Source organism: Lissotriton vulgaris, chromosome 7 (assembly GCF_964263255.1).
Source record: "Lissotriton vulgaris chromosome 7, aLisVul1.2, whole genome shotgun sequence".
Lineage (NCBI taxonomy): Eukaryota > Metazoa > Chordata > Amphibia > Caudata > Salamandridae > Lissotriton > Lissotriton vulgaris.
In genome coordinates this window covers 217,922,013-217,945,291 of record NC_141695.1, presented here as the reverse complement: position 1 = coordinate 217,945,291, position 23,279 = coordinate 217,922,013, and the positions used below count along the sequence as shown (strand labels likewise).

Sequence of the window (23,279 nt, the reverse complement as noted above, 5' to 3'; positions counted from 1 at the left end):
CTAAGATATAACATTTGTTTTATTGTGGCTGTTTTAGTGGTGTCTCGACTCCACCTCACTGGTTGGTTTGATCTTAATTCCGTTTTTTTGTGACAAGATTACATGTCTCTTATCTGAAGGAAACGGCTGTTTTCATTTTCCTGTTGAATGTAATACATTACGTGATTGGATCATTTGTAGAACGTGACGTCTCTAGTCTGTCATGATTGGTTAAAATCTCTAGCCTTTTATGATTGGTAAACTGGCGTGACTGGCATTTTAGCGAGCCAATCTGAACCAGGCTAAAAGCGGCTTTGACAAAGCGGACGGAACGCGGCGGGATTTGTTTGTCAGATCGGTACAACTGTTCGACGCTCGGAGGTGGGCGAACGGCTGCAGAAGGCTCTCTAGCAGACTTCCTCCGTGGTCAAAGGCATGCTGGTAGATGTAGTTCCGCAATTGATCGTCCTGCATCGTTTTCAAACAGCGTGTGATTTTTTTTCTGAAGGCCATCAGCGCAAATCAGACAGAGGTAACCGGCGAAAGGAATTCTGGGAGCTGTGGTGCAGTCGACGGCTTCCGGAGGTATGTCAACAGAGAGACACAATTCTGGTTTCAAAGGTATTTGTTGGAAATACAACCTTAGTGGCATCAGCTAGTGCACTGAACATTTATATGAGTTGGTGCACCTCTTCTACTTGGTACAAACCTGTTTATGACATTTCGGGCTTTAATATTCATCTTCTTCATCTCTCACTTAAACCTCCACCTGTTATCCCATGACTTCCATAGGTGACAAGGTTTGAGATTGCGTGTGTGTGACATTTTCATGATTTCAGTGTACTTATGTGGGACGTTCAACGACCAAATGTGTGACCCATAGAGTGACACTTTCTCGTGAGCAAAACTAAGCATTGAAGACCATTGCACATTCTCCTCACATCATCGCATAATTTGACACCTACTTTGACTAATTAGAGCCGAGCTGCTTGCTGTACCATGAACATTTTATATAACGTTCATTACATTATACAATTGCCAGGCCATTGTAATTTGGCTACATAAACACCTTTTATCACAATGTAGAAGTTATAAATCCAACTCCTGTCTTCTATCTTTACAATACTACCATATTAGTATGCTATCAATCTCAAACAGCGCAGTGACCAACATCACTGCCTCACTCTCTCAGAGCTGGCATTAGCACTGATGGCACCTAGGATGCCTTGTCACTCAGCCAGGCCTGCCAAGTATCATGCATCATGCGTGACTCTTAACGCATTTCAGTGTGGTTTGCCGCATCACCGCACTGAAATGCATTGTCACGCATATGAAATGAATACCACTGTTTCACAATGCTTTACCAGCGCTGAAACTGGCTAAGCCAGGCTCCTGGCGCACGCGCTGGTGCCTGTGACACCTGTGCGCCGGCTTTGCTGCTCCCGCAGCTACCAGCACAGGCCCAGTAACTGTGGTGGGGTGTGAGCTCACGTCCTGGTCCTGAAAGGAAGTGTCGGCGCGCGATGCACCAGTTCCCGGCAGGCAGGTGGTTTATGTGCGCGCCATTACAGCGCTACAGTGTAACAACACACCCGAAAAACGCAGCCGAGATAACTTTGACGTCACTTTCAGTGACCAATGGCAAAACACTTTTATAATAAGGAGATGCCGCGAGCGGGCAGCATTTAAAGTTTAGCTGCAGTGTGCACGCTGCTTGCACTACCCCAGGGGTGGTACCATGGATCCCATAGGCGGGCCGGGCCCTCTCAGGCTCAGCCGACCCCCATCATCGCCGGCTAACTCACATTCGTCGTTGAGACTCTGCTACCTGGCAGCTTGTAGCAGAGCGAGCTGCTGACTTGTAACTTATAATCGTCACGCGCGCGGATCTTCTCTGACTGAATCAATGCTGTATGAAATAGATTTGAGCCGGCCCGGCTCCGAGAAGTGAGCTTTGTCATTCATGCAGTAAATCATGGGGGAAGGATCACTTGTCCTGCATAACCAGGGTAGGCAGGTTGGTACGTGGTGTCTCACAAATTAAAAGACCCTCATACACATGTATTTAGGTGATCGTAGCGGTATATGTTGTCTCCCCGCTTTCATACACGTGTGTGCATAATCCCTGAGTCAGTGTTTATGCAACCTCCGCCTGGAGGATTTACCCTTGGTTAAAAACAGTAGTGATCGTGGATAGGGAAGTGCTCGGGAAGTGAGTTAAAATACCCGGACAGCCAGATGTCGGACTTTATTGGGTCTGGATTCGGGTAGCCCAAGTGGGGGAGGGTAATTAAGTATTGTGCCGCTTTGGAATGGTTAGGAATTCAAGCGCGCTGCATGATGTGTTTTAAAATACGGTCGACATGTTTCAGCCTGGTTGCCTATATAGGTCGGTGGGCTTTCTTCAGGACCAGTGCAAAGATAGGGGAAAGTGAAAAATAAATGGAAGAATGACCTGGTTTCAGTCAGTCCTTGGTCGCATTGTACCTGAAATGAAAAATATTTACATACAAAAAAGACGGGGGTAAAGGGTAAATGGGAGACACAACACGTGTGTACAAACAATGAACAAGTTAAAAACTGTATAGATTCTAAACAGCTTTAAAATGGCAATACTTTGGCAAAGGTTCACACTCCAAGATGGTGTCGACTCTTTTTTTCTCATGCCTGGTGAAAATGGTGGCATGCCGGCGGAGAGTAGTTGTCAAAAAACTTGCGCGGATCTTCTCTGACTGAATCAATGCTGTATAAAATAGATTTGAGCCAGCCCGGCTCCGAGAAGTGAGCTTTGTCATTCATGTTCATGACCCCTTTTATTTTAGCATGCAAGCCCTGCCCGGATCAAAATTTGTGATCTATCAAGCCTCATGTCAGTGCCGCCTCACAAGCTTTCTTCATGTGCTGCTCAACACATGGAAGAAAACAATTTTAACTTGTTTCATTATCCGAACGGGGCACTGCCTGCAGCCCCCACGCTGATCTGGTGGTGTCTAGCCTTCCGTTTTAAAAGCTGGCAAGGCACCCTAGACAGTCACTACTGTGCACTAGTAGTGCAGACATTCCAGGCAAAAAAGGGGTGTTTGTCTTTTACTGGGCTGCCTTTTTTGTCTTTTACTGGGCTGCCTTAAGGCTATCCCTGCTTCTAAACTTGAGTGGTGTAGGCAGGATGTTTTTTCTCCTTACTTTGCAATTACCAAAGGGCCTCCTGGTAGTCTGTGTAGCACTCCCTCCTGCCCTCAAACACAATTTTGGTCCCCGGCAGCCGGTGTGACTCAGAGAGCAGATCATTGTCCAGTGTCCACGGAGGCCAGTCCACTGTGCAGCAAAACCAGCAGAGCGGCTACTGTGACTGGCAGTGGAAGTTCTCTAAGAGTGCTAAACGATTGCTTAAGAAAACCTAGCACCCTAAATGAAGGCAATCCACGACACCCACGCAGCGCCAGCTAACATTTCAGATAGTTTACTCTATATTGCATTCCTGAAGACTATTTCGTTTCACCAACTGTTATGTTTCTGTAGATTTTAACAGCAGTTAGACATGATGTGCTTATGGGCAAATTCAGAGACATGTTGGGAGAGAAAGAATGAAAGTGTACAAAGTGAGAAAATGCAGAAGACAGTATGACAGTAAAACGTGATAGATTGAAGATCTCCGAAAACGGCTTCCCTTCCACACACCGTAGTAATGTTTAAATCATAGGCTAACATTTTTAGAATTCCATAATTTTAAACTCTAATTCACAACAAAATACGTATTAATTACTCATGCATCTCATACTGCTAACCAGCATAAGTTACACCAACATGACTGGTGTGCTTTAGGGTATCTTGGTTATTGTGTTATATATCTGGTTATAGTAATTGTTCTTTGGGGTGGGAGAGATGCAGGAGGGTTAGGGTTGTGAGGGTAGTTTCAATAACAAGCTGACCAATGCTATAAAATGTGCTTTTTAGGCTAGTGCGTGGTCGTGAATGATCAGATCATCTTCTGAGCAGCAGCAGTGCCTGCCAGTCCTTTTTACTGATAACTGCAGTCACGCCGTGTGTCTCAGATTAGTGTTTTTCCATTTCTGGTGCTTTCCAGCAGTTGTAAGATCTTCTTGGAGTTTCTTGTTGCTCAAATGGGTGTAATTTCTGATATTTATATATTATTCTCATCTTCATTGCTTGATTTTTTTGCTCCCAAGAAAGTGTCACTCTTAGTTGTCTCTCATAATTAAACTCAAATTATGAAAATGTCACACATAGCAATCTGAAACCTTGGCAGCTATGCTCAGCCCTAGTGTGATTCTAGTGCTTTAAGCTACAACCCGTTGGGTTACAAATAATAACAAAGATGACACTTCCAGAAATAATGGGATCCGAAAAACACATAGTATTAAACAAAGAACTCCCTCCTTCTCCTCCCCCCCCAGGGTCGACCAGATACACCCCTCCCGTTGTCCATGTAGCCTAAAAATTAGTACGGAACCAGTGCAATATCTCAGTCCCACTATGTGCCCCCCAAGCTACCACGATCTATGTGCATACACTGTTGTCTAAATTGGGTTGAGCCACCTGCGTTCTCTCTGTATTCCGTGAAGGGGAGGCTTCTGCCTCCTCCCGAAGGGGAGCCTCTAGAGCAGAGGTCTTCAAACTTTTGTAGGTTGAGCCCCCCCAGCTGAATTTTTTGAAATGTCGGGCCCCCCCCCCCACCTCCAGAAATTTCTGGAATCTGGTACACTACATAATCGACCGCCACATGCATATCCCGGGCCATATCCGGCTAAATGTTCAACACAATAAGAGTGTTTAGTTAACGGCAGGTTTGTGAGTGGGTGTGGTTAAATGTCAGAGGCTTTTTCCACAGCTCAAAATACAATTTTCCAAGATTACCCTTCTTACTCTGAACATTAAGGGCAGGCATGGACATTCCCATTAATGTGGAATGGGCTTCTGGTGATTTATCAAGGCAATGCCTAGTCAGGAGCAGTAAACGCTATATAAACACAAGGCTTCTGGCCAGTAATTTGTGGGCTATGCATCACTGAAAGGAGTCACTGAACAAACAGCTGACAATGTTCACAAACATGCCCGTGAGTGTGCTGCACGTGCACAAAATTTGGCAGTGAGCAGCTGTTGAATGATTATGCAAAGGACAAACAACCCACCTGTCTCTCCATTGGCCCCGCCCTTTGCTTGTGCTTTTCTGTGAGTCGTGCCCTGCCGATTGTACAATTGTTTTCGACAAATAATAAAGGTTTCCAGAATTGTACAAAACCTGTGCAACGTGGCGCTCTATTCTTTAGAAAGTTGCTTTGTGTAAGTGATTAATAGCTCTGTATTAAAATACTTTAAAAATAGTCAGGAGCCTCACACCTAGATGCAAATGAAGCGGAGGGGAAACAAAGGATAGCACTTCACACATACTTAAGAGAGGCAGCTTTTCACTTTGTTCAGTCCATGTTTAGGAGATATGCATGCACTGTAAGAATGTCAGATGCGTTGGTCTTTCCCAGTATTTACACACAGCAAATTGCATTTATATAGAGCTTTCTACACCTGAGGAGGCGTTGAAATAATTTAAGTACCACTATTTTTTCCTGTAACGCCCTACTCATCCCAATGCAGGGTGTCAAGAGTGCTTTACATCAACACTCACATATCATCTTCAATAGCTCGCTGTGCTATTAGCCTCGCATTGCACTCAAACCTACACATGATACACCTGCTAAACATATATGTGAGGGCTTTAGATCTGATGTCACTTCTTGTGATGCCACATTCTGTAAATTTGTGGCTTGTGATGCCACTTTCTGTGATGCCATGTGTGATGTCGTGTGCACAGATGTCCCTTGCATACTGCCTAACTAGGTTAGTCGCCCCACTACTTTTTTTAGGACTTGTTTCCTGAACAGGTGCATTCAATATGCTACTTGAATACGATGCACTCCTGTGTTACTCGGATTCCACAAGTTTCCATTTTCCTCCTTACATGATGTTTCCCACACTGATCCTCTCCTAACAGAATAATCGTGTCAGCTGGGTGTTGTGGGGGGTTGTCACACCTTGGTGGCTGAACATACATTATATCAGTTTGCAAGCTCACTGTATAACACTTAATCTCACACCAGAACATGCTTAGATCATGAATGCAGAGGTGCAAAGAATGCAGAGTCCATTATTCTCACTGTCTCAGACCTCACTCTGTTAGATAAGTATTTTCTGAGGCATGCACCTCTTCCACTAAAATTCAAACACTGCGAGACATAAGTTCCTGTTGCCCTCAGCCTGTAGCTTTTGAGCCTGCCACGTCTCTGGCACAGTCATTTGAAACACTTTCAAAGTTCCACCATGCCATTTTCAACACTTTCAAAGTCTTCACAGTCACTGGTGCAGGTGGGAGTTGTGTTGCTTCCCATGTGAAAAGTTCTTGCTATTGCAAACAATAGTGGCGCTATTAGCACCAGCGCTATTCACACTGCTGCAGTGGTGTTCTTTTTCTTTTTTAAACAAATGTTTTGCTGTTTCTGTAATTTAATTGACAGACCATCGGTAAAATTTAAATAGCCTAGGTCGCAAATAATATCTGCCTGATTCCTAGAAAGCACAATTATTAAAGCTCGGCCTGCCTAGGGGCATGATAAAGGTATGAGTCAGTCATTAGTCAGGAAAACACTAGATGGCAGCATTCTGCAGTTTAATGTTAACTGACCTTGCACTGCTTTACATAGAAAGAAGACAACAATTATTAAATTATAAAAGTATGCACGTCGCCCCATCGGTTCCCCCCTCCCTACCCCCTCTTTGGACTTCGAGAACTGGGCAACACTGAATATGTGCTCTAAGGCTGTAAATCACAGGGCAACATTCTAGTAAAAATGCCCTTTTCACTTACCTGTTCACAACGTAAAATGTTCCCGAGGCGAAATCCTTCCCAGTGAGGCTGTAAAACAGGATAACCTCGGTAGCAAGCACAAGGGAATTGACAGGATTGAAAAAGCGCCACATTACCAAAAGGTAGCAGTATTCAGAAGCTGAATGCCCGCAAATTTCGCGGCACTTCCTGCCATCGACAATACTATCCTCCTCATTGGTGGAATGTCAGTGGTGACGTCCATATGTGCTCATTGGTTGCTGTGCTCCAATGGAAAAGCCCCGTTTGAAAATAACATAGAAATGCAGGAAGCAAACGTACCTGCGACGTAGCAGTGGACAACAATGAAGGTGAGGTTTTAGGGAGGAGTTCGCGCCCCCCCTGAGATGGTGTCGCGCCCCCCTAGGGGGGCGCGCCCCACAGATTGAAGAACTCTGCTCTAGAGCATCCCCTGCCATGCTCTCACATAATCTTCTAATTTATCGTCTCTTTGGACTCGCCTCATGCAAACTACCTCCGCCGTCGCCCACTCAACCAGGTCCCTGACCCAATTCTTTAGAGTAGGTGGCTGTGCACTCATCCAACGAATCACCACCTGCCATTTTGCCAACAACAAAGATGACTGTTTTGTATAGCAGGCTCATAGAACTAACCTCGTCCAGTAACCTGGAGCACAGTAGGTTATCTAGAAAAGATGGAAGAAAGTTGGACAAATATGCATATTTAAAAGAAAAGAGAGGATAAATGAGACCTCAGGTAATGGGGGCCAGGAACATCAGAACAAGACAACTGAGGTAAATCAGCACCATAGACGACTCGTACAGCATTCAGTGAATTCATGAATGGCAGTTACCCAGTGAACAGTAAGATGGGTAAATACTAATTAGCAGCGATGGTGAAAGGCAGAAGGTCAATGGAGTTGGAAAGAACCAAGAATCTGTCATACAGTACTATTTCAATTGTAGAAAAAAAGACTGGGTGGCTCAGACAGTAGAGAGATGGGCAAGGCAGAAAGAGTGAGGTATCTGGAGGCACCCCGTGCTATGTGTAATTGACAACTAGAACAAAGTTATCAGATATTTAGAGATTTGTTTCAATCGCAAGGTAGCTCCTTGAATATTGCTAGACAAGTAGTAGTAAGCAGTGGTAGCGGTAAGACTCGTCAAATTCTTGTACCACCGACACAGAATGATTTGAGTCATAGCTCTAGTTCGAAGATTGGAGGCTTGAGGAGGAACAATTCTGCACTATGCAACTCTTAGGGGCAGATTTACAAGGCACTTGCGCCACTTTTGCGCCACTTTTCCCATGTTAAAAATGACGCAAATGTGGCGCAAGGGCCTTGTAAATCTGCCCCTTTGTGACCACCAGACTTTTCTAGGTAATCAGCCAAATATGAAGGTGTAGACAGGTGCCAGGCATTGTGTCTGATGTAATCCACCGTAGGTTTGTCTGTTACTTTAGTGGGAACAGAACAGAAGTAATGTGGTCAAATTTCTTGCATCCAGAAACAAAGTAAACCGCAGGTTAGAACACAACTAAAGAGGGTGAGATGAGCTTTTGGTATGGCAGTGAACAGTACATTTCCATAGTCCAGTCTATAGAAAATAGGTGACTGAAGTACAGTCTGTAAGTCTTGTTCTGTAATAATCTGCCTAATACCCCAAACCAACCCAGGTTGGTAATGATTGCTCTAATGGAGCTTTGAGGACCCCGTTGTTGCAAACTGACAATGCTAGATAAATAGCTACTTACTTTAATTGCTTTGGTCTGGTTTGACAAGTAGAGGGTGAACCAGTCTTGATCTGCACGTTCAATGCTCAGTCTTTCTTCAAGGAAGTTGATAATAGAGATATGGTTGACAGTATCAAATGCAGCAGATAGATATAGAAGAACAAGTAGGCATGAGTTTCTTGAGTCAAGGAAGTGGAGCACATAATCTACAACATGTATGGCCACTGTGTCCATGCTTTAACTGGCAATACCAGAGAACGAGACAGAAAGGACAGAGAGGTCTACTAATTTTGCAAACAAAGAGCAGGACCAGGTCCAAAGGGAAGAGCTGATGCCGCCCTCTTTCGATGCGACTTCACTTGAAGAGGGTACCTAAGCTCCAAGCGAGTCACCCTATGACGATAACCGGGAACTGAACAAGGTGGAGGATATCTACCTTCCTCTACCTCTCGAATACGATACTAGAGTCTCATAGATCCTCATCCACAAATACATTCCTAGCATCACACAACATAGATAACACTTGTGACATCTCTAATAGAATCGGAAGTGACAACCAAACTAAGGATACAAAGGAAAGAACTGTGGCAATGAGAACAGATCAATTACGGAAAAGAGCAAAATGCAAAACCCGGATAGACAGGTCAATCTTCCCTAAGAAATCACCCCGAAACCAGAAAGAAATTAAGGAGCTCCAGAAACTAGTAGGCAACCTGGCACAAGACTCGATGAAAGTTGCACAAGCAATTGAAAAAATTTGGGAGATGACAGTAAGCAAGGTCTCGCATATCCAGAATCTAGTACTCTCCGCACAAAGAAAGAATCACAAGATGGCCTTGCCTTTAGAAAACAGGCTCAATAGACCAGACAGGACAAATCCCTTGTCAAATGAAGAAACCCTTGTCTTACTCCAAACTTATGAACAACCGGCCCGGGGGAGAGAGGAGAGAATCAAAACAGTACCAATTGACTCTAATAGAACATCCAGAAAGAATGACAGGAAAGCAATCCACCTCAACTTACAACATATCCAGTTAACAGCAACCGATTCCGAAAATGGGAACCTCATTAACTCACAGAAACCCTTGAATTGCCTTCTACTTAATTGTCGTTCGGCAACAAAACATGCATCAGACATAGCAGCCCTCATCATCAACAAGGAAATTGACCTGGCAATCCTCACGGAAACCTGGCTAAGTGAATCATCATCTCCTACCATTGATCTCTTAGTACCACCTCAATATAACATTGTGAGATTAGATAGACTAAGAAAAGTAGGAGGAGGTATAGCCTGCATTCATCGATCAGAGATAGAGGTCAACCAAATCCAAGCCGACCCCCTAGAATCTTGTGAATACCGTGGTCTTAATATAAGATCACCAAGTTTTCAAAGATGCAACCTGCATGCGTTTTACCACCCACCAGGAGATAACGCAAAGTTCACAGAGCAACTAATAGAGATCATAACGGCCAACTCTAACTCCGATGCCAACAACATATTCCTAGGCGACTTTAACTTACACTGGGACGACGGCAATGACAAACTGGTTAACTCACTTAAAGATTTCCTCGTTGAGCTAAACCTCACACAAGCATGCACCCAACCTACTCACTCGCAAGGAGCGACCTTAGACTGGATTATTTCAAGAAACAAAGAGACATCAATCCTCGCTATAGACCCGTGTGATTGGTCTGATCATCACGCCATAACATTTGCGATACCCACAGTGAAAAAGGGTAGGACCGTGGAACCCCTCAAGTTCAAAAAATCGATCCGAGATACAAAAGAGGCTAATATTGAGCTATTGGTTGAAAGCTGCGAGAGAGACCTAAAGCCACCTAACAACATGCAGAATGTAAATGAGTGGACGGATCACTACATACCCTCAATCGGAAATATCGTCAATGACACCATGCCACTAAAACTGAAAAGAGTTACAGAGAAGCCAAAAAATCCTTGGTTTAGTGAGTCACTGAATGAAGACAGGCGCAAACTGAGAATTGCCGAAAGAAAATGGAGACAACACCCTTCCTCCCCCGAGCTGAAAGCCCTCAGAAAAATCAGAAACCAATATAACAAAAAGATAATCAATTCCAAAAAAGAATTTATAAGAGCAGAACTGGACAATGCCATAAACAGACCACGAAAACTCTTCGAGATCTTAAAGCAACAATCAAACAAACTAGCCAAAACGGTTTAAGAGAACTCAAAAACTCCCTTAAGCTGCGAGGAATTCTCCACATTTTTCACGGAGAAAACCAAATTGCTAGAAGTAGAGCTCACAAGCGCCGCGGCTAACCTTCCGACCCAACCTTTGCCTAAGAGCGAGGCCAACATGACAACAGAGTGTATTAAGACAAAAAATAAGGCAAATTGGGACACATTTGAATTATATGACCAGGACAAGATCGCCAAAACGCTAGCGGAAATCAGAACGAACAACCACTACCATGACCCTCTACCTGCAAAGTGTGTAAGAGAAATCAGCCACATTGTGATTCCAATCTGGACCAAAATAATAAACGCTTCACTTGCACAAGGGATCCTCCCTGACTGCCTAAAAACAGGTCAAGTAGTGCCCATAATAAAAAAAAACGACAGCGGATGCAACAGATCCGAATAACTATCGACCAGTGACCAACATCCGTTTACCAGACCCTCCAGGATATCGCGATTTCGCGATTTGCCGCGAAATCGGCACTTTTGTAAAAATGCAGCGATTTTTACAAAAGTGCCCGCGAAATCGGCACTTATGTAGAAATCGCTGCATTTTTAGAAAAGCCGCTATATCCTGGGGGGGTATTAGGAGCAGACGGGCAGACGGCTCTGTATGTAAATAGAGGTTATCAGGCTGATGAGGTGCGAACACGCCACTCTGTTGTTTTCCTTATTTACAAAGCCCCCCTACATTCTGTGTAATTGCGGCCTGGCCTGCTTTGTTTACATAGTTGTGCTGTATTCAGAACGGCCTAACACAGATGTCCTGTGCTGAGATGGCAGTGGGGAGAAAAAGTCCCCGCGCGCAGATCCCACTGTTAAAAGGTGGAATGTGAAAGGCCGAGCAGATGGCCTGCGATGCACAACTCCATGGTGAGGGTCCTTGGCACGGGCAGGAACGCGCGTTTAGGGCCGCACATTTCACTCGAGATGGCTCTGATTAAACTCCGGGAAAGCAGGCCGTGCAAAGCTCCCAGCAGGCTGAGGAAAATGTAGTCAGGTGTATGCAGACAGGTGTCAACAGTCCGTTCTAATGCCAAGGCCGCAGAGAAGAAGCATTCTGTCACTAGATGTGTAATCGTTTTTCAACTTTCAACCTAATAAACCCCTGAAATTTAATTATACAGATAATTGTGCAGTGTTCTATTCTTTTTACACATAACACCTCTGAGTCGCCTTACACAACAGAAACCCGATAAACCTACATGCTGCACCCTAAAGCCGGCACAGCTTGCACCCACCTCCCTTCTTCACTCCGATGCTGCACCAAAGCTCCTCAGATACTCAGCAGCAATGGAGAGGCACAGCGGGATGGCAACCCGCACACCTCCAGCCCTTGATGACCTGTTAAGAGGTGCTTGAAGGTGACAGAGGGAGGGACTGCAGCTTCAGGAGCAGGGGCATCTATTCACATGCAAACAGCCCTGAATGCGTCTTGTGGAAAGGGGCGACCACTCGGTCCCCCCGCACGTATGGCAGAGTACCTCGATCCCCCCGGGAAGCCATCTTGGGCGGGAAGCGTGTCTCGGCTGGTATGCCCGAAGCGGCGTAGCCGGGGCGCGCTTTTTCCCGCCCTAGGGTGGGCTGGCCTAGACACTGACGCGGCTGGCCACGCCCTCGGGGCAGGCAGGGGCGGGTTTACGCCCGCCCTGAAGACGGATAAAAGGGGACGCAAGACCAGAAGGCATCCTCTTGTTCCTGTGCTCTGAAGCTGCACCTCCTCGCTGCACGTGAGCTCGAGACGGAACGAAGAGCCAATTTTGAGCGTTTTAATCTTTCTTTTGTCTTACAGATACTCTGTCGGAGAAATGCCCAAGAAAGGCGGAAAGAGAATGACGACCGAACAGATGCTTCGGGTCCTCATGAAGGAGATGACCGAGCTGAAGAAGCGGGTGGCGGAGAGAGAGGGGGAAGGGGGGCCGGAACGTCCTTCGGGTGGAGCAGCCCCAGGAGGGAGAGCCAAGAGGCCAAGGAGGGGACCGGCTGGGGGAGACGTCCCGGTTCCCCGTACCCCGCTCGAAGCGCCAGCCCCAGTACCCGTGGAGGGGAATCCGATTCCCGTGGTGGTCACCCCGGTGTCCAATGAAGATATGCCGCCCGAGCTGGCAGCACAACTTACAGCGTGGTTGGGCGAAAGTAGCGAGGGCGCCACGGCTGTCGACGCGCAGGCGCTGATGAAGCAATTGCGCGAGAAACGGGATGCAGCCAAGGTGTCCGCGCCGGCTGCAGTAGGTGACAAGCCACAAGGGACGATTACGACCGCAGAGGCAGCGTCCGGTGCAGGTAAGCGGCCATTGCCGATTGCGAGGGATGAGTCAGCACCCTCTCGTAGAGAAAGGTTGGGTCAACATGTGCCTTTGGCAATTAAAGAGAAGATTTGGGCAGGGGAATATGTGAACATCTTCTCGTTGCTTGTTGATCATTATGAGGTGGAGCATGTTAAGGGCCAGAAAGACCTCATGCATCCGAGTGTTTGGCGCGCAAAAATGGCCGCCTTTAAAGTGAATGAGAATATTGGCAATTGGGGCAATGCATGGGGGATTTTTACGTCGATCTTGGGAGAACGTAGGCCCGAGTTGCTTTCCGAGTTGCCGACCTATCAGTCGCGAATTGTGGGGTACTCGACGTCACACCAGGGTAACCATTGGTTCTGCTACGATAATCTTTTTAGAAAGGCTAAAGAGCATAATAAAAGCCTAACCTGGGATTGTTACGATTCTTTGACATGGGATAAAATGAAGGAGACAGGTATGTTGAAAATGCCATTGGTAGGGAGTAATGTTGGCGAATCCTCCCGTCAATATGCGGGGACGCCCTTTCGATCAGGTACGGGTACCGACGATTACTCGAGACCTGCCAGCAATACAGGGAAAAGGGGGTTCTGCTGGAATTTCAACAGAGGTAAATGTACTAGGCCCCAGGGATCGTGTAAATTTAAACACGAATGTAGTGGGTGCGGGTCGTCCCATCCTGAGTCCACGTGCAGAGCCAAAACGGGTGATAACGGCGGTAGAGGAGGCGCCAAACAGGTCTAACATAGTCCGAGGGGCGCCGTTACCTACCCCGATTGATACCTTGGCGATGATTCCCTGGCTCAGTGAATACCCGGATCGTACTTCTGCTGGGGTGCTGCGGAACGGGTTCTCGTATGGTTTCCGCATCCCAGTAGGGGACTTTCAGGGTGTGGAGAAGTGTAAAAATCAACTTTCGGTCCTGCAGCATACGACCGTAGTACAGGATAAGATCCGGAAAGAGGTTAGTCGAGGTCGGGTTGCCGGCCCGTTTAGTGTACCCCCGGTGCAGAATTTTGTTTGTTCTCCTTTAGGGGTGGTCCCCAAGAAGGACCCGGGTGAGTTCCGACTGATTCATAATTTATCAGCTCCACGTGGTCTTTCTGTAAACGATGCAATAGACCCAGAAGTGTGTTCGGTGCGGTACGCATCCTTCGATGAGGCCGTAGCCATTTTGAATCGCCTGGGGCCCGGGGCGCTGATGGCGAAGTCAGATATCGAGTCAGCGTTCCGATTGCTCCCGGTACACCCAGACGACCAGCGTCTCCTAGGTTTCAGGTTTCAGGGCCATTATTACATGGATAGGTGTATGCCGATGGGGTGCTCTATATCTTGTGCCTATTTCGAGAAATTCAGTAGTTTTCTACAATGGGTCTTCACAAAGAGGACGGGTTTCCAACATGTAATGCATTACCTTGATGATTTTCTGTTCCTTGGGGCAGCCGGGGATCTCGAGTGTGGCCAGGCCTTGGCCGAATTTTGTGTGTTAATGAAGCAGTTTGGTGTGCCATTGGCACCAGGTAAGACGGTGGGTCCTGCGACTTGCCTCGAGTTTCTGGGGATCGAGTTAGACTCCAGTGAGGGTTGTTTTCGTTTACCAGCTGACAAAGTGGGGAAGTTCAGGGCAGCCCTGCAAATGTGTATAAATGGATCTAAGGTTATGCTGCATCAATTGCAGCAGTTGGTGGGACAGTTGAATTTTGCCCTGAGGGTTATACCGATGGCCCGCCCCTTTTCCCGTTCTATTGCCCAAGCTATGGTCGGCCTAAGGGAGGGTCATCATCGCACGAGACTATCGGCTGAGGTCCGCCAGGACATGCGCATTTGGTTAGCATTTCTGGCGGATTTTAATGGTCGAGTTGTCTGGAACAAACCGGCCGTGTCCTCTGAAGAGCTGGGGCTATGGACAGATTCGGCAGGTAGCATAGGTTTTGGTGCCATCTTCGGCACAAAATGGTCGGCACAAAGATGGCCGGCATGGTGTATATTGCTTTCCTGGAACTTTTCCCCATTTTGGTGGCCCTGAGAACCTGGCCCGAAGGGTTCAAAGATCACTCTGTGGTATTTTGGTCTGACAATATGACCGTGGTCGAGTGCATCAATAGCCAGGCAGCACGATGTAAACTGATTTTACGATTGCTCAAAGAAATTGTTTTACTGTGTATGCAACTGAATGTGCTATTCAGAGCAAAACATGTCCCGGGGGTGATGAATCAGGCGGCTGATGCACTGTCTCGTTTTCGTATGCAGGCTTTCTCGGGTTTCCTTCCCACAGCGGACCCAGAGCCGGCACCCTTTCCCGAAGCTCTCTGGTCTCTCGGTGCCCCGAACTTCGTCACCTCGTGGGAGAGAGCCTAGCACCAAGAACAAGGAAGGCATATGAAGGGGCGTTTCGGTCCTATTTAGCCTTTTTGGGGACTGATAGAGAGGGGCTTTGGGGCCACGAGGAATGGGTAGTGAATTTTCTGATGTCCTTACGTAGGGCTGGGAAATCGGTGGCTACGGCCCAGAGGCATCGTGCTGCCATTTCCTTTGTTGCCAGGGCTCATGGTATCCAGGACCCGACAGCGTCTTTCGTTGTACAGAAAGCGCTGCGTGGGTGGCAACGCCTTGAGGGTCGCAGAGTAGATGAGAGGCGCCCGATAGGTTTGGATAGGTTGGCCCAGTTGTTGGCCACACTCCCTGCCACATGTTCATCTCAGTTTGAGACGGTGTTGTTCCGAGCCGCTTTTACGCTGGCATTTTATGGAGCGATGCGGGTAAGCGAACTGGTGGCAAGGAACAAACGGGATGTGACAGGGGGTTTGTGCCAGGAACACGTTCAGATCAGAGGAGAGATAATGACTGTCTCCTTTGTCAGGTCCAAGACCGATCTACACGGGATGGGTGACTGCGTAATCATACGCAGGATTCCCGGGTCCTCCATGTGTCCGGTAAAGTGTTTAGAAGACTACCTAGCACGAAGGGTGGCATCATGGGGTGGGACCTTGTTGAGACACGCGGACGCCACCCCACTGACAAAATTTCAGTTTCAGCGGGTGCTTGCGATGTCAATTGCCGCTGCGGGCTTGAACCCGGGCGAGTTTGGGACCCATTCCTTTCGGATAGGGGCTGCTACGGAAGCTGCAGCTAGGGGTCTTGATGTTGAACAAGTGAAACGAGTGGGGCGTTGGTCCTCTAAGTGTTATAAGAGGTATGTGCGGTTGCACATGTTGTGAAGCTGTAATGATGTACTCACGCTTCTTCTCTTTGTTTGGTTTTCAGTTGCGCAAGCCTACGAGGCGGGGCGGACTATGCAGTCGACCCAACACCGGGCCAGCGGTCAGACATCACCGGCTGTGAAAAAGGAGGTGTGGGTCGTGGGCCACTCATACGTGAGGCGTGCCGCGGACGTATTCAAAGCAGGTGACATGATTCACGTAGCTTGGGAATACGGGTACAGTGTGTCCTTCTACGGAAGAGGCGGTCTCTGTATTGACCAGTTTCAAGCATTTTTCGAGGGTTTGTTAGGGCGGACGAGGTCACCGCCGTCTATAGTCATAGTACATCTAGGGGGCAATGATTTGGTCAACACCGGTAGACGACTTCTCCTGGAGGCAATGCTTTCCACTGTAAGTTGGTTGGCGAGGAGAGTTCCGGGGTGCACAATTGCATGGTCCCATATGATCCCACGAAAGGTGTGGCGAGGGGCTATTTCTGTTCCTGCTTTGAATCACTCTGTGAGAAAGATTAATAACAAAGTGAGTAGGTTGTTCCGTTCCAGGACATTGCATTCTATTTCGCATGGCTGTATTAATGATGACAGTATGTATTTGGGGGATGGTGTGCATTTGTCTCGGGTGGGGAATGAGTTACTCATAGGAGACTTCTTAGCATGGTTAAAAACGTTAGAACATGACCTTTAGGTAGGAGCTTTGTGGGGGGTCCGGATAGCCGGTCAACTATCCGGCCTGTGGCGGTAAGGTCATGATCGGTGAGCACTAATTGGAAGATCCCTATGAGTGGGCGTCACCCAACACGGATGGGAGCGCTCGGGAGAGGTGGCCATAGGCCCCTCAATGGGGAGGCGGTCCCTTCTAAGGATGGGTCGCCGAAAGAAAAGGAAAGGCGGTCAAGGCCCCTTCCTGTGTAGGAGGGGTTACAGCCCCCTCCTGGGGAATTTCCCGGGGCCAGTGACGTCTGCGACGGCAGATGTGGTAAGTTGTGCGGGGTTTGGGGGGGGGTCTACGCTACCTTCTAGATACCTCACACGAGTCCTCGAACGACCTTTAAGTGGCGTCGAGTTTTATTGGTGCCCCCGTCAAGTCAAAGGGAAATTGGTAGTTGCACTTGAGGTACGCCTCAGTGCTGTCGCCCCTCACCAGTGGGGGGGGTATTTCTGGTTAGGGATCTTGACACCGGTTACGACCTTGCCGTTGGCCCTTAAACGTTAGGATGTACAATTTCATAATGTCAAGTAAATGTTTGTAGGATGTTAGTTCGGCTAGGAGAACCTCTGTATTAGAGAATCTGTTAAGGTTAGCCAAACATCGCAATGTGGTAATGAAATTGTACATTAATATGAAACTGTTTAATGTTTTAATTTTGTTTTAATAAATACGGCCGGGAGGGTCACTCCCTCCCTCTTCCAAAAACTTCAAGAACTGTTTCCGGTTTCCCTCCTTTGGGGATTGTGTTGAGAGGGGGTGGCGGGTATCTCAGCCATATATCTGCGATTTAGAGGGGGGCTCACACATTCCATTTCTACCCAGGGCCCCAAACATCCTAGACTCGGCCAGATTACACCGAGGCAGCACCTGCTTCTCTTCACAGAGCGTAATTACTGTCACTAAATTGTAAGAAAACCTCGGTTCTTCAAACATGCAGTCTATAATGTAAGAAAATAAAGAAATGGCACAATCACACCCACACTGATTATCAAAGTATGGAGGACAATCAGTTCAATCAGTTCTCTTAGAGCATCTCCTGTAAGTACTGTACATCACAGTGGGAGATGGCATTTTGGACAGAGAGCCTGTCTTCTCGTTGTCTTGTGCAGGAGGGGGCGAGGACCCCAAGACGATACTAGAATACTGCATGCCCACCCCTGTGCCCACCCTGGTGGATCCTGTTCCCCCTTCCGTGATGGCTCCTACCTCCCCCCCCCCCCCCCCAGTGATGGCTCCTGTCCCCCCATGTGAAGGCTCCAGCCCCCCCCCCCTGCCTGTGATGAATCCTGTCTCTGCCCTGGGTGGCTTCTGTCCCAGTCCTGGAACGGCCCCTGCAGCGAGGGTGAAGTTCGTGATGGGCCTCTTCTCAAAAGGGCTCAGCTCAAAATTAATATGGAAAGGTCGGCGAGTAAGTAAGTGAAGGGATGGGTGAATGGCTGGATGAATTAGTGAAAGGGTGAATGAATGAATGAAAGATTGAATAAATGGATAATGAGAGAGGATGGATGGATTGATGAGTGAGGGGAAGGATGGAGAGAAAATGTAAATAGCTGGATGTATGGGTGGAAGGGTAGCTGGATGATGGATGAGGGGAAAGATGGATGAGGGGAAGGATGATGGATGATGGATGAGGAGAAGGATGGATGGATGGAGGGGAAGGATGGATGGATGAGGGGAAGGATGGATGGATGGATGGAGGGGGAAGGATGGGTGGATGAGGGGAAGGATGGATGGAAGGATGGATGGATGGATGGAGTGGAAGGATGGATGGATGAGGAGAAGGATGGATGGATGGATGATGGGTGGGTGAAAGGATGGATGGATGGAGAGTCGGTGGGTGAAAGGATGGATGGATGATGAGTGGGTGGGTGAAAGGATGGATGGATGATGAGTGGGTGGGTGAAAAGATGGATGAGTGGGTGGGTGGATGGTGGGTGGGTGGATGGTTGGGTGGATGATGGGTGGGTAGGTGGATGAGTGAAATGATGGATGGATTGATAAGTGCAAGGGTGAATGAATGGACGTATGAGTGAAAGGGTGGATGTAAGGATGGATGAGTGAGTGAAAGGGAGGGTAGATGGACAAAAGGATGAATAGATGTTTGAAGGAGTGAAATGATAGATGAATGAGTGATAGGGTCAATGGATGGATTCATGAGTGGATGAGTAGATGGATGGGTGGGTGGGTGGATGGATGGATGGAAGGAAGGATGGCTAAGTGAAAGGGTCGATGGAGAGAGAAAGGGAGGATGGATGGATGACTAAAATAATGGATGAGTGGAAGGATTAGTAAGTGAAAGGATGGCTGGATTAGTGAAAGGGTAAATGGCTGAATGGATGAGTGAATGGATGGATGGGATGAAGAGTGGATGGATAAGTGTACAGATGGATAGGGTGAAAGGATGGATGGATGGATAATGGAGGATGAATGAAAGGATGGATGAGGGGATGGATGAAGGGATGGATGAGTGAAATGATAGATGGAAGGATACATGATGGATAGGTTTGCAAATGGTTGAATATGTTTGGAAATGGCTGGCCTTACTTATATACTATTGCGCGACCTCTGATGTGTCTGTAAAACGTACCTATTGTCCTGAAGTTTTGTCCTGAATTTTGACCTCCTGTCCTGAATTTGTGTCCTGAAGTTTGACCCTTTGCCCTGAATTTTTACACTCACCGTCCTGAATTTGCACCAATGCCAGTTGGTCACCCTACCCATAGTGGATTTGTGTTGGTGTTGGATATTTTTACCTCAGCACTCACAGCAATCATGCAGAGTGCACTAAGGACTCCATGTGACATGGAATGAGGGCTGAGCTCTGTGGTCCAGAGGGGCATACCATATGCACCATCCTTTTCTGAGCGTGATTACAATCAGTGGCATCGGGGACAGGGGTGGCAGCAATGCTTTATAGTGGAAGATAGGCCTTTTTACTTGTCAACTGCCAAGTAGAGTTGTCTACTGGCTTCCTACATGTTTTAAATTGGAATGTCAGTACCCAGCAGCACCATCTTTCACTGGTTAAGACTGTTGTTTTCTCCAGAATTCATGCTATCAACTGCTGTTATTGGGAGATCCTGCTTTCTATTTCAATTGCCTGCGTTGGTGAACCATTTTGTAAGAACCTGAGAACAGCCCTGAATCCTGCTACTGTTTTAGCAGTGTCCTTTCCTGAGGTCACCTTGTGGAATGCTCTGCTAAAACAGTTTCCATTGATTTAAGGCTGAAAATGAATGCTTATGAGTAAAATAAAGTGCCGCTAAAATGCCGCTAAATTTCCATATTTGTGCCGCTAAATTTCCATATTTGTGCCGCTAAATTTGCGAATCCATGCCGCTATATCCTGGGGGGGTCTGCTTTACTGGCCAAACGAATTGAGAAATGCGTGCAGGGCCAACTGAGTCAACACATCACCAAGTTCTCCTTACTAGACGATTGCCAATCAGGATTCAGAGCAGGGCATAGCACGGAAACAGCGATCCTGCATATTGTCGATGACGCGCTACAAGCCCTAGACCAAAATCAAGCATGCCTACTGATTGTCCTAGACCTGTCATCGGCATTTGACACGGTAAATCACGAAGCACTATTGACCAGGCTACAGGACAGGATAGGATTGTCCGGAAACGTGCTGAAATGGTTCAATTCTTTCCTACGGAACAGAACACAACGATTCCTGGTCAACCAAGCAATCTCACCCCCTTGCCCTAACGCAATTGGGGTCCCGCAAGGTTCAACGCTATCCCCAGATCTATTTAACTTGTATGTCGAACCTCTTACTGATATTCTTCGAAAATCACAGATATCCTATCACATGTATGCAGACGACACGCAAATATACATAAAGATCGCCTCCCTTGATGACATTGATCTAATGAATGAGACACTAAAGATGGCTTTGCAATGGTTAACGACAAATCATCTGAAACTAAATGCCCATAAAACAGAATTCTTGCTAATTTCACCCCCAAGGAGCCATTCCGAAGTAAAGGAATGGACCAAATTGGTGACTGCGCTAAATTGCACCCCAACCCTAGTCAACTCCGCTAAATCACTAGGAATCACGTTAGATGAGAACCTTGACATGAAAGCCCACATTAATTCAATGGCTAAGAGTGCCCGCTTTCACTTGAACTACTTAAGAAAATTGAAACCATTCATCTCAGAGGCGGATCTAAAACTGGCTATCCAATCCTTAGTTATCTCTAGGATCGAATATGGTTGCACCACATTAGCTTTATTTCAAAGACAGGGGTCCTTAGACAAAGAAACATTTAAGGAGAATGAATATAGACCAAATGGAACTATATTTTTGGGGGAATGTCCAGCCGGACAATTTATTACCCTAATACAAAATAGTCATAAAACAATGAAACACTGCGTGTGATAGAAGCGGGACACCAGCCGATGTCCGACTAACACACTGAGAGAACATAAGCAAGAAGGAAGTAGTAGGCAATAGCAGGTCATCTGATTATTGTAAATCATATAACAGACAATCTATAACATACACATATGCATGAAAAGTATGTATCAACTATGCATTTGGGTCGACGACGTTTCGAACCACAAACAATATTGGTTCATCCTCAGGACAAAGGGTAATTGCCTTAAGAGTACACATTTGCAGTAGTCTCACTTATGTTGAGATCAATATGCCATACCATAAGAAAAAGATAAAAGGGAAACATAAAAAGAAAGAAACATGTCAGTATATCATTGTTACAACTGCATATACAAAGCATGACTCATACCATGCCAAAGTGTCGACGGCAGCGGAGTGTAATGCATGCTGAATACAAGCAGTGTGCATAACGGTAGGAGCAAGGCTAGTGGCGCAACGTCCCATTGGTGAAAATAGGTGACTCCGACTGGTTCAGGAGAGGGTAGAACAATAATGCGTGATTGTGCAAGGAATAAATCGTCACAGGAGTGGAGGACTGTGGCAGTGCATTCCAGTGCTAGAGGGGGTGAAAAGGAGACGCACGGGTCAAGGTCTGTAGTGACAAGGATGAGCAGCTTACCGATTAAGTAAGACTGAAAAAAGGCGGGGATTCAACCCAAGAAACAATATTCGACAGTATTCTGTGGGAGAATGTATAGGGTCAGTGAGGCCGATCTGATAAAAACCAAGATAATGGCCGTGACAATCGACAAAGGGCCTTACCATGGAGGGTATCCAAGGGTTGACTGAAATCTGTGAGGGGAGGGAAAGGAATATGGTAAAGTGGAGGGGTGTTATTAATTATTGAAGTAAAGGTGCTACGCTGTTACAGCTTACCCACAGGGAAGATGCCCTCGATATCAGGGTCTGTTGAGACAGAAAATGAGCGAGCGGCGTGAATGCCGATATATTTCGGAAAATCGAAAAGAGAAACAAGCCAGGAGGCGGGGGTGGTCTTACCTGGCAATGCAGTCGGCAAGTCCACAATGGGAGTTCTTGCAGGCACGAGAATACAGCGCGGCGTCTACTCGGAACGATAGACGCGATGTAGTGAAACTGTATGGTCACGTGAGGACTGCGGACCAATGGGCGCATAGCAAAAGCTGTCGGCCATTTTGGATTGGGTACACATTATGAAAGAGGCAATCATAACGGGTGTATAATGGTCGGAAAGTCCGAGCTAATAAATAAAACGAGTGTAAAACGGGCCATTACATGACAATCACACCAAACATGCAGTGACAAGAGTGCAGGAACAATTAACACATTAATGCCAGGAATTCACAGATCTTTAGGAAAATTCGATTATTGACATAAAAACAGTGCAAGGAAACTATGAGTAAGCCAGTCAGAGCATCATGGGAAAAAGTAATTTCAAAGCCTGAAAGGGATTCATATCAAAGTTCCATTTCATGATACTTAACCCCTTCCAGGCTCATGACGAGCTGGGCTCGTCATGGTGTAGCCTCCTGGCACGCTGATGACGAGCCCAGCTCGTCATGTAACATGGGTTTTTTAAAATCTCAGCATAGGTCCAGAATACCACTAGCGCGCATGTGGTTAAATGAAAGAGGTCCTATCCTCAGTCCGATTAAGGCCAGTGTGCAGACTTTTTGTCTTCAGTATCCAGCGTAGTTCCTCTTTGTTCAACAGCTGCTGTAGGTTGCCACCGCGGCTAGGGAGTTTTACCAAAGAAATGATAGTCCATTTGAAGTCCATTTCTGTGTGGGCTTGTTCAGTGAAATGATGTACAAGGGGGGCATTAGCAGTCCTACATCGTATTCTGCTCCGGTGTTGGCACATTCTTGTGCGCGCCTTTTGTGTT

The 23,279-nt window shown here is 46.9% G+C and overlaps 1 protein-coding gene across 1 annotated transcript in view; it reads left to right on the top strand.

Moving 5' to 3' along the window:
* The first annotated feature begins 289 nt into the window (after positions 1–289).
* LIN37 (lin-37 DREAM MuvB core complex component) overlaps positions 290–23,279 on the top strand; it is a 234,446-nt gene continuing 211,456 nt past the window's right edge. Inside the window, exon 1 of the mRNA XM_086929986.1 lies at positions 290–564. The gene's annotated coding sequence lies outside the window, so the exon portion shown is untranslated. The remainder of the gene's footprint in view (positions 565–23,279) is intronic.